This window comes from Stenella coeruleoalba (genome assembly GCF_951394435.1).
Source record: "Stenella coeruleoalba genome assembly, chromosome: 2".
NCBI lineage: Eukaryota > Metazoa > Chordata > Mammalia > Artiodactyla > Delphinidae > Stenella > Stenella coeruleoalba.
In genome coordinates, this window is record NC_137147.1 from 32,010,778 (window position 1) to 32,022,475 (window position 11,698).

Consider the following 11,698-nt stretch of genomic DNA (forward strand, 5'->3'; position numbering starts at 1 on the left):
AGGAGATACGTCCTCTGTATTTACAGGGCTTGTGACCCCTTAATGACAACAGTTTTGACTTTGTGGCCCAGGGCCTTGAACAGTGCCTGTCTCAGAGGAGCTCAATTAATGTTGAGGCGTTCCTACTTGAAAAACAGTGGCAGAGTCTGCGCTCGGACCCAGAGACTTAAGCCTCTGCTGCAGATTGGGTAAGGCAGGCTCTCCTTTCTGATGCCCTTTGGACACCCTCTCAGGGCCTCTCACCTAGCCTAGTTCTAACAGGTTCTCTGGAAGAGTGCTGTGAATTGAATTGAATTTTTGGTTGAATTTTTGAGGTAGCTCAAACAAAGCAAGCAGGGTGTCATGCCGACCCCAGTCCCGCCCGACCCCACCACCAGGCACACACACCCATCCCATTCTGGGCCCCACAGAACGTATGGCTGCTGCTTCCTCTTCCATAAGCCTGTCTTTGTTCTGCCTTCTTTCCTCCTTGAGTTCTGTTAAAGAGAAAACCCACAGGCCCAAAATGGCATCACTTGTGCTAAAGCCCGTGATACCAAACCTAGATTTAATACCTAACCTAATTGCAGTTTTGACCTTCACCATAAATGTAATCAACCAGTTTGGAATCTTCTGGTCAGCACCAATGAGGTGCTATCACATAGTAATCTGTCACATGGACCCTCTCCATTCCCCAGAGGAAGAAGAGGCAATCTGCATAATAGAACCCTTGGCAGTTCTCTTCCCTCCCACCAAAAAAAAAAAGAAGACCTTCAGGCCTAAAAATTATCGTTTCTTTTCTTTTAATAATAGCTCCCTTGCCCCAGCCTTCTTCCTATAAAATCCTTCCATTTTGTACAACTCCTCTGAGCACCCTTCTAGTTGCTAGATGGGATGCTCCCTGATTCCTGAATCATTGAATAAAGACAATTAGATCTTCAAATTTACTTGGTTGAATTTTGTTTTCTAACATCTCCTAGATCCAGACTCACTGCAGTTGATGGACACCTTCCCTTCCTACTCATTTCCTCCTCTACTGGGGCCTCACTGCCCAGACCACTAAGGGGGTTGAAAGCAAACATTAGATCTGCCTGGATCTGCAACAGAGTTCAGCAACCTGCTGTCGGCTGCAGGAACACCCCAGGCGGACCCAAGGGCCAGGAAAGCAACAAGGGGGTTGGAAGCAAAGGAAGGGCTAGGGAGGAGTCAGAGAAGACAGATGAGAGAAGAAGAAAAGAAAAGCGGGCAAATCATCCTAGAAGGCAGCTTGGCGTGATGGAAGATGGGTTAAGCCAGGCATTGGAGCCCCTAGTTTTGCACTGCAGTCAGTTTGGCCACTAACTGATGGGTGACTTCATGCAAGACCCTCTACCTCACATTGTAAAATGGCTTCTGAGACCCTATGCAAATCTGTTACTATCTAAAAATCTTATCCTGGACATCCCAGTGTCCACAGAACAAAATCAAACTTGGAGCATGTCTTGGACTGTGTCTTGTGCACCCTACAGTCTGGCCCAGATCCTCTCCATCCCTCCACACATCCCACGCTCCAGCCTCCCCACACCACCTGCACGCCTCTAACAAGCCACCTACTTTCACACTTCAGAGCCCATGCCACACTGTTTCCTCTGCCTGGAATGCCCTCCCCAGTCACCCTTCGCAACCTTTCTAGAGCTTCCCTTCTGCTCTTCTGTGGCATTTTGGATGATCCTCAGTTTAGCACATATTTCCTTCTGCTTTATATTGCCAGGATCAGGGGTGAATCTCTTTTCTCCCTTTGTAAATGCTGGCTCCCCAGCCCCTCCTCTCCCACCACTTCCCCTCCTGCCAGGTTCCAGTGGCCTCCTCTATAGAGCTGAGCAAAAGCCCCTGTTACATTCTGCCTGTGGGCCTTACTCGTCTCATCTGCAAAATGGAGATGGTACGCCCTGGCAGAGGTTAAATAATTTTAGGCCATTAAAGAGATAATTTCCAAGATGAGAGTTAAGAATAATTTAAATTTAGAGATTCTCAAGTGGGAGGAACAGTTGATTTTTTTTTAATTTAAAAAATTGTTTTAAAATTTGTAAATATTTTTGAAAATTTAACAGTTTTACTGAGATACAATTCACATACCATACTACTCACAGTTTAAATATATAATTGTATATTTGAAATGTACGACTCAATGGTTTTCAGTATATTTACAGAGCTGTACAACCATTACCACAATCAATTTTAGCACATTTTCATGATCCCCAAAAGGAACTGTATACTCATTAGCAATCACTCCCCATTTCCTCCCACTCCAACCCCTGCCCTAGGCAACCAATAATCTACTTCCTGTTTCCATAGATTGGCTTATACTGGACATTTTGTATATGGAATCCTACAAGATGTGGTCTTCATAATTGATTTTTTTGTATCTTACACCTAGCATAATAAATTTTAAGGCCAGAGCTAATTTTTTAATTTTCACTTATTTATATAGCCCCTGCCTTGTACTAAAAGGGCTTAAGATGGCTCTTCAAGCTAATATTCCTAGGTCCATCCAGATTTCCAGTACAAATCTTTATACTCTAAATCTAGGTACTGGAAAATGGCTTGGTGGCTAGACCCAGGTTGATGGTGAGTAGAGTGATCAATCATGCAGTTTGCCTGGGGCAAAGGGCGTTCCAGGGACATGGACTTCCAGTGCTAAAACTAGTACAGTCCTGGGCAAACCAGGAAGAATCGGTCACTCCCATGGAATGAGTCAGAGGGCACGGTATGCCTTCTCCCTCTCCCAGGAATCTAGAAGCTTGTGCCTCTACCACTTAGAGGGCAGGAAAGAGGAGCGTGGCTCCCTGAAAGCGAAAGCGAGAAAAGGTTCAGAATTTGTACCTTGACCCTTGAACAGGGTGGGGTTAGGGGAACCAACCTCTCTGCAGTCAGAAATCTACTTGTAATTTACAGTCAATCCACCTTTATGCAGTTCCTCTGTATCCATGGTTTGACATCCCAGTGTTCAACCAATGGGGATCATATAGTACTGTAATATTTACTGGAAAAAATCCGCATGTAAGTGGGCCCAAGCAGTGCAAACCCGTGTTGTTCGAGGGTCAACTGTACTCGGTATCTCTGTTGTTATCACTATTACGTATAACAGCAGGAATGACAGCTATTTATTGTGCACTTACTGTGTACCAGATACTTGGTAGGGACTTTATACATGTAACCACTAATTTTGACAACACCCCCAAGTTAAATATTGTCAACACCACTTTACACGTGAGGAAACAGTCTCTCAGAGATTTCTGTGACATCAGAAACTACATAGCATTGCAAAACCAGAATCCACTCTTGTCTGTTCCAAAAGTTACACTTTTTCGGGACTTCCCTGGTGGTCCAGTGGGTAAGACTTTGCGCTCCCAATGCAGGGGGCCCAGGTTTGATACCTGGTCAGGGAACTAGATCCCGCATGTCGCAACTAAGAGTTTGCATGCTGCAACTAAGGAGTCCGCATGCCGCAACTAAAGATCCTGCATGCTGCAACGAAGATCCTGCGTGCCACAACTAAGACCCGGCGCAGCCTAAATAAATAAATAAATAAATAGTAAAAGAAAAAAAAAATAACAAGAACTCATAAGAAAAAAGAAATGTGAAGCCCTAATTTGTTAATTTGTTGGGCAGATACTACTATGTCCAGGGTTTAAAAAAAAAAAAAGTCACACTTTTTCAAATAAATCATATGCCTTCTCCTGTCCCCAATTTTTAAAAAGAGCAAATAATGACCCAAATGGTCTTTACATATTTCTTGATCTTTTTGAAAGGACTTTCTTGCACACCAGCTCATTTTATCTACACATCCTCCCCATAAAGTGAGACATTATTATCCTCCAGTTTTACCTGTAAGGAAGTTGAGGCATCCAGCAGACTTCTGGCTTGCCTAACCTGAGGCGGGAATTAGCATGGGGTTTCTTGTTTTGATTAAAGATTCCTTGGGCAGCCTTCAAAGTAAACAAGTAAACCCATCTGACCCCAGGGGAGGTGGAGGTATTCAAGCCACCTTCCCCACAGCAAGTCAGAATCCAAGGTGGGTGGGCTAGGCAAGGCTGGGCACGCAGAGTTGAAGAGCAGTTCCCACTGCGGGGGAGGAAGACCCTGAGCTCAGGTGGTTGTGCGTCAACTGTGGCACCTCTCCCCAAGTGTGTCAGGAAACTGTGAGAGTCAGGCTTGGTGGCCCAGTCCCTGTTGGCCACCGATCTCCAGGGGCTTTGCAGAGGTCAGAGGTCAGAGCGGGGCTTCCCAGAGCAGCAACTGTGATTCCCTGCTCACCCCAACCCTGAGCCCAGCCCTGGAAAAAGTATACCTGAGGCTGCCCGGTCAGCAGGTGTGTGTAAGGGGATGAGCCAACCCCTCCTGTTGTTCTGAAGCACTGACAAGTCTTTGATGACATCTGTATCTCTGACACAGACCAGGTAAGCAGGGTAAAAGTATCAGCCCCGTTTTACACTCAAGATAAGCCAAGGCAGCAAAGAGAGCATCTACCCGCTGTGTCTTCAGACGGGAACTGCCCAGATGCCGCCTGCACAGGTGCCAGCCAGCCTCATTTCCTGCTTCTTCTCCCTGGCCTTGGCCCGAGGGCTGGGCAGTGGCTCTGGGGGGCTGCCAGCAGGGAAGGAGGAAGGCCCTGGGGGCAGCGGTGTCCTGAGCTCCTTCCAGACACAAGTGGCCCTCCGCCCTTGCTGCTCCTGGTCACTTGACACCCATTCCCTTTCTTTCTCAAGTCTGTCCTGACCATTCATTTTCAAGTGATTTAATGGTGGGAAGGCAGATGGTGTGATTGGCTCTGCTACCTCTGACAGCAAGTGGATGAGGATGGAGTGGCCCCCTCCCTTCAGATGGGCCTGGGAGGCAGAGGCAGGGCTGTGAAGCTCTGGTGCCACTGCCGATTTACTAAGTACCCCATACTGTCTGCCAGGCACCGTGCTAATGGTTTTACCTACATGATCTCATTTAATCCCTGCAGTAACCTGTGAAGTTAGTATTAATACTGTTATCCGCATTTTGTGGAAGGAAACTGAGGTACTGAGAGGTTAAAGATAAGGCCAAGGCTACACTTAAGTAGCAGGGCCAGGCCTGCTTACCTCTTACGGAATGCAACTGCAACTTGCACTGCAAAAAACAAATGTGATTTTTTTTTTTTTTTGGTGGGGGTAGTTTTTTTGGCCTGGTCGTGCGGGATCTTAGTTCCCTGACCAGGGATCTAACCCGTGCTCCCTGCATTGGGAGCACAGAGTCTGAACCATTGGACTGCCAGGGAAGTCCCCCAAAGGTGATTTTTTTAAAGGGAAACCAGAGCCAGTTACCTGCAGTGTTGTGCTGGAGCCTGCTCATGCTGTCTCTCAAGAACCATTAAAGTAATAAATACCCCAACTTATCAGTTCCTAGTTGTACTACATTGTGCTTTTACCTATGCTTTCAAGTCCATTTACATCCATTATGTACGTATGGTGGAAATACTGTATAATATTATATTACTTAGAATCTCTTCCCAATTCCAGGTTCAACAACATCTCATTAAAACCTTGAAATTAGACATGGTAGAAGTACTTACACCACAGAAATTAGCAACCCCTACAAATCAACCCTCACTCCCAGAACAAGTTGTTAAATATTTACCAGCACGTGTGCCTGCAGAAGCTGCCATGTAGGAACAGTGAACCCAGCATAGGTGGCCCAGGGTTAGACACACTCAACAGTAAAGCCAGTAGGTGAATGAGGGCAGAGAATATGTGGGGTACCCCTAAGAGACAGCCAGACCCTAGACAGTCTCCATTTACCAGGGAATGTGTGTGAAAAAGATTTGATGCCCCCAAAGTATGTCAGTTCCATCACCTCCCCTGAGGTGTACTATGAATATTTCTTTTAATTTCCCCTGTAATAGAAACTAACACAATAATAGTAGGGGACTTTAACACCCCACTTTCACCAATGGACAGATCATCCAAAATGAAAATAAATAAGGAAACAGAAGCTTTAAATGATACATTAAACAAGATGGGCTTAATTGATATTTATACCACATTCCATCCAAAAAAACAGAATACCCTTTCTTCTCAAGTGCTCATGGAACATTCTCCAGGATAGATCATATCTTGGGTCACAAATCAAGCCTTGGTAAATTTAAGAAAATTGAAATCGTATCAAGTATGTTTTCCTACCACAATGCTATGAGACAAGATATCAATTACAGGAAAAAATCTGTAAAAAATACAAACACATGGAGGCTAAACAATACACTACTAAATAACGAAGAGATCACTGAAGAAATCAAAGAGGAAATCAAAAAGTACCTAGAAACAAATAACAATGAAAACACAATGACCCAAAACCCATGGGATGCAGCAAAAGCAGTTCTAAGAAGGAAGTTAAGAGCAATACAATCCTACCTCAAGAAACAAGAAACATCTCAAATAAACAACCCAGCCCTACACCTAAAGCAGTAAGAGAAAGAAGAACAAAAAAATCCCAAACTTAGCAGAAGGAAAGAAATCATAAAGATCAGATCAAAAAGAAATGAAAAAGAAATGAAATAAATGATAGCAAAGATCAATAAAACTAATAGATGGTTCTTTGAGAAGATAAATGAAATTGATAAACAATTAGCCAGACTCATCAGGAAAAAAAGGGAGAAGACCCAAATCAGTAGAATTAGAAAAGGAAAAGGAGAAGTAACAACTGATACTGAAGAAACACAAAGAATCATGAGAGACTACTACAAGCAAAACTATGCCAGTAAAATGGACAACCTGGAAGAAATGGACAAATTCTTAGAAAAGCACAACCTTCTGAAACTGAATGAGGAAAAAACAGAAAATATAAACAGACCAATCACAAGCACTGAAATTGAAACTGTGATTAAAAATCTTCCAACAGGGACTTCCCTGGTGGCGCAGTGGTTAAGAAACCACCTGCCAATGAAGGAGACACAGGTTCGAGCCCTGGTCCGGGAATATCCCACATGCCACGCAGCAACTAAGCCCGTGTGCCACAACTACTGAGCCTGTGCTCTAGAGCCCGCAAACCACAATTACTGAGCCCACGTGCCACAACTACTGAAGCCCGCATGTCTAGAGCCCATGCTCTACAACAAAAGAAGCCACCGCAATGAAGAGTAGCCCCCACTTGCTGCAAATAAAGAAAGCCCGCACGCAGCAACAAAAACCCAATGCAGCCAAAAATTAATTAATTAATTAATTAATTTTAAAGAAAAATCTTCCAACAAACAAAAGCCCAAGACCAGATGGCTTCACAGGCGAATTCTATCAAACATTTAGAGAAGAGCTAACACCTAAGCTTCTTAAACTCTTCCAAAATATAGTAGAGGGAGAAACACTCCCAAACTCATTCTACAAGGCCACCATCACCCTGATACCAAAAAGCAGACAAAAATGTCACAAAAAAAGAAAACTACAGGCCAATATCACTGATGAACATAGATGCAAAAATCCTTAACAAAATACTAGCAAACAGAATCCAATAGTACATTAAAAGGATCATACACCATGATCAAGTGGGGTTTATCCCAGGAATGCAAGGATTCTTCAATATACACAAATCAATCAATGTAATAAACCATATTAACAAACTGAAGGAGAAAAACCATATGATCATCTCAATAGATGTAGAGAAAGCTTTCGACAAAATTCAACACCCATTTATGATAAAAACACTCCAGAAAGTAGGCATAGAGGGAACTTACCTCAACATAATAAAGGCCATATATGACAAACCCACAGCCAACATCATTCTCAATGGTGAAAAACTGAAACCATTTCCACTAAGATCAGGAACAAGACAAGGTTGCACACTCTCACCACTATTATTCAACATAGTTTCGGAAGTTTTAGCCACAGCAATCAGAGAAGAAAAAGAAATAAAAGGAATTCAAATTGGAAAAGAAGAAGTAAAACTGTCACTGTTTGCAGATGACATGATGCTATACATAGAGAATCCTAAAGATGCTACTAGAAAACTACTAGAGCTAATCCGTGAATTTGGTAAAGTTGCAGGATACAAAATTAATGCACAGAAATCTCTTGCATTCTTATACACTAATGAGGAAAAATCTGAAAGAGAAATTAAGGAAACACTCCCATTTACCATTGCAACAAAAAGAATAAAATACCTAGGAATAAACCTACCTAAGGAGACAAAAGACATGTATGCACAAAATTATAAGACACTGATGAAAGAAATTAAAGATGATACAAACAGATGGAGAGATATACCATGTTCGCGGATTGGAAGAATCAACACTGTGAAAATGACTATACTACCCAAAGCAATCTACAGATTCAATGCAATCCCTATCAAACTATCAACGGCATTTTTCACAGAACTAGAACAAAAAATTTCACAATTTGTATGGAAACAAAAAAGACACTGAATAGTCAAAGCAATCCTGAGAAAGAAAAACAGAGCTGGAGGAATCAGGCTGCCTGACTTCAGACTATACTACAAAGCTATAGTAATCAAGACAGTATGGTACTGGCACAAAAACAGAAATATAGATCAATGGAACAGGATAGAAAGCCCAGAGATAAACCGACACACATATGGTCACCGTATCTTTGAAAAAGGAAGCAATAATATACAATGGAGAAAAGATCGCCTCTTCAATAAGTGGTGCTGGGAAAACTGGACAGCTACATGTAAAAGAATGAAATAAGAACACTCCCTAACACCCTGCACAAAAATAAACTCAAAATAGATTAAAGACCTAAATGTAAGACTGGACACTATAAAACTCTCAGAAGAAAACATAGGAAGAACACTCTATGACATAAATCACAGCAAGATCCTTTTTGACCCACCTCCTACAGAAATGGAAATAAAAACAAAAATAAACAAATGGGGGGCTTCCCTGGTGGCGCAGTGGTTGAGAGTCCGCCTGCCGATGCAGGGGACACGGGTTCGTGTCCCGGTCTGGGAAGATCCCACATGCCGCGGAGCGGCTGGGCCCGTGAGCCATGGCCGCTGAGCCTGCGCGTCTGGAGCCTGTGCTCCGCAGCGGGAGAGGCCACAACATTGAGAGGCCCGTGTACCGCAGAAAAAAAAATTAAAAAATTAAAAAAAAATTTAAAAATGGGACCTAATGAAACTTAAAAGCTTTTATACAGCAAAGGAAACCATAAACAAGACAAAAAGACAACCCTCAGAATGGGAGAAAATATTTGCAACGAAGCAACTGACAACGGATTAATCTCCAAAATATACAAGCAGCTCAGGCAGCTCAGTGTCAAAAGAATAAATAACCCAATCCAAAAATGGGCAAAAGACCTAAATAGACATCTCTCCAATGAAGATATACAGATTGCCAACAAATACATGAAAGAATGCTCAACATCACTAATCATTAGAGAAATGCAAATCAAAACTACAATGAGGTATCACCTCACACCAGTCAGAATGGCCATCATCAAAAAATCTACAAACAATAAATGCTGGAGAGGGTGTGGAGAGAAGGGAACCCTCTTCCACTGTTGGTGGGAATGTAAATTGATACAGCTACTATGGAGAACAGTATGGAGGTTCCTTAAAAAACTAATAATAGAACTACCATACAACCCAGCAGTCCCACTACTGGGCATATACCCTGAGAAAACCACAATTCAAAGAGAGTTATGTACCACAATGTTCATTGCAGCTCTATTTACAATAGCCAGGACATGGAAGGAACCTAAATGCCCATCGACAGATGAATGGATAAAGAAGATGTGGCACATATATACAATGGAATATTACTCAGCCATAAAAAGAAACGAAATTGAGTTATTTGTAGTGAGGTGGATGGACCTAGAGTCTGTCATACAGAGTGAAGTAAGTCAGAAAGAGAAAAACAAATACCGTATGCTAACACATATATATGGAATCTAAAAACAAAGAAACAATGGTCATGAAGAACCTGGAGCAGGATGGGAATAAAGATGCAGACCTAGTAGAGAATGGACTTGAGGACACGGGAGGGAAGGGTAAGCTGGGACGAAGTGAGAGAGTGGCATGTGCATATATACACTACCAAATGTAAAATAGATAGCTAGTGGGAAGCTGCCGCATAGCACAGGGAGATCAGCTCGGTGCTTTGTGACCAGCTAGAGGGGCGGGATAGGGAGGGTGGGAGGGAGGCAGATGCAAGAGGGAAGAGATATGGGGATATATGTATAGCTGATTCACTTTGTTATAAAGCAGAAACTAACACACCATTGTAAAGCAATTATACTCCAATAAAGATGTTAAAAAAAAAAAAAAAGAGTCGTGTACCACAATGTTCATTGCAGCTCTATTTACAATAGCCTGGAGATGGAAACAACCTAAGTGTCCATTGACAGATGAATGGACAAAGAAGATGTGGCACATATATACAGTGGAATATTACTCAGCCATAAAAAGAAACAAGATTGAGTTATTTGTAGTGACGTGGAGGGACCTAGAGTCTGTCATACAGAGTGAAGTAAGTCAGAAACAGAAAAACAAATACCATATGCTAACACATATATATGGAGTCTTAAAAAAAATGGTTATGAAGAACCTAGGGGAGAACCTACCAAATGTAAAATCGATAGCTAGGGGGAAGCAGCCGCATAGCACAGGGAGATCAGCTCGTTGCTTTGTGACCACCTACAGGGGTGGGATAGGGAGGGTGGGAGGGAGGGAGATGCAAGAGGGAAGAGATATGGGGATATATGTATATGTCTAGCTGATTCACTATGTTATAAAGCAGAAACTAACACACCATTGTAAAGCAATTATATTCCAATAAAGATGTTAAAAAAAAAAGAATATTAACAGAACCGTTATTTGCAATAGCCGAAAACTGGAACAACCCAAAAGTCCAACTACAGCAGAAGGCATAAACACGTGTGGTATATTCATACAATGAAATACTATGCAGTGACAAGAATGAACAAACTTCCAAGTCACAGAACATGTGGCTGAATCTCACGAACATGATCTTGACTGAAAGAAGCCAGACACAAAAGAAGTATACACTACATGATTCCATTTACATAAAGTTCAAAGATAAATAGGCAAAATGAATGTAAGGTGTTAGAAGTCAGGATGTTACCTTTAGGGGGGCATTGTGAGTAGAAGGGAGTATGAGGGGACTTCCGGGGTGCTGAGAACGTTCTGTTTCTTGACCTGAGTCCTGGTTACACAAGTGCTCGTTTTGCAAAAGTTCATAAGGTATATTCTTATGATTTGTTCACTTCTTTGAAGTATGTAGTTAGTTAATAAAAAATTTACTTAAAAAACCCTAAAACATCAATCAATCCAATGCTTGCACCTAGAATTACCATGACTTTGGTAACTATAAACACAGATGGATGTACGTATGTAGTTTTAGTGACTCAAATGCCTTCAGCGTTGTTGCTGCCTGTTGCATGATTTTTCTGAAACGGTGAGCTCTTGGTAAAGTGCTGAAAAATAAAGCACACTCTTCCTGCAATTGTTGTGATTGTTGTATTTCTGATTGTTATACAAAGGAGCTTTTTTTTCCTGCATAAACATCCAGCAGGGCATACAAGAAGCTGTGGAACACAGGGTGGTTCTTTGACGTGCAGGGCTGTCCTGTCCATTGCAGACCTACTGGCACCCCTCACCCACCCTGCCGTCTGTGAAATGGGTATGATGGCAGTATCTAGCTTGTAAGACTGTTGTAAAGACTAAATAAGTTCTTTTCAATAAAGTGCTT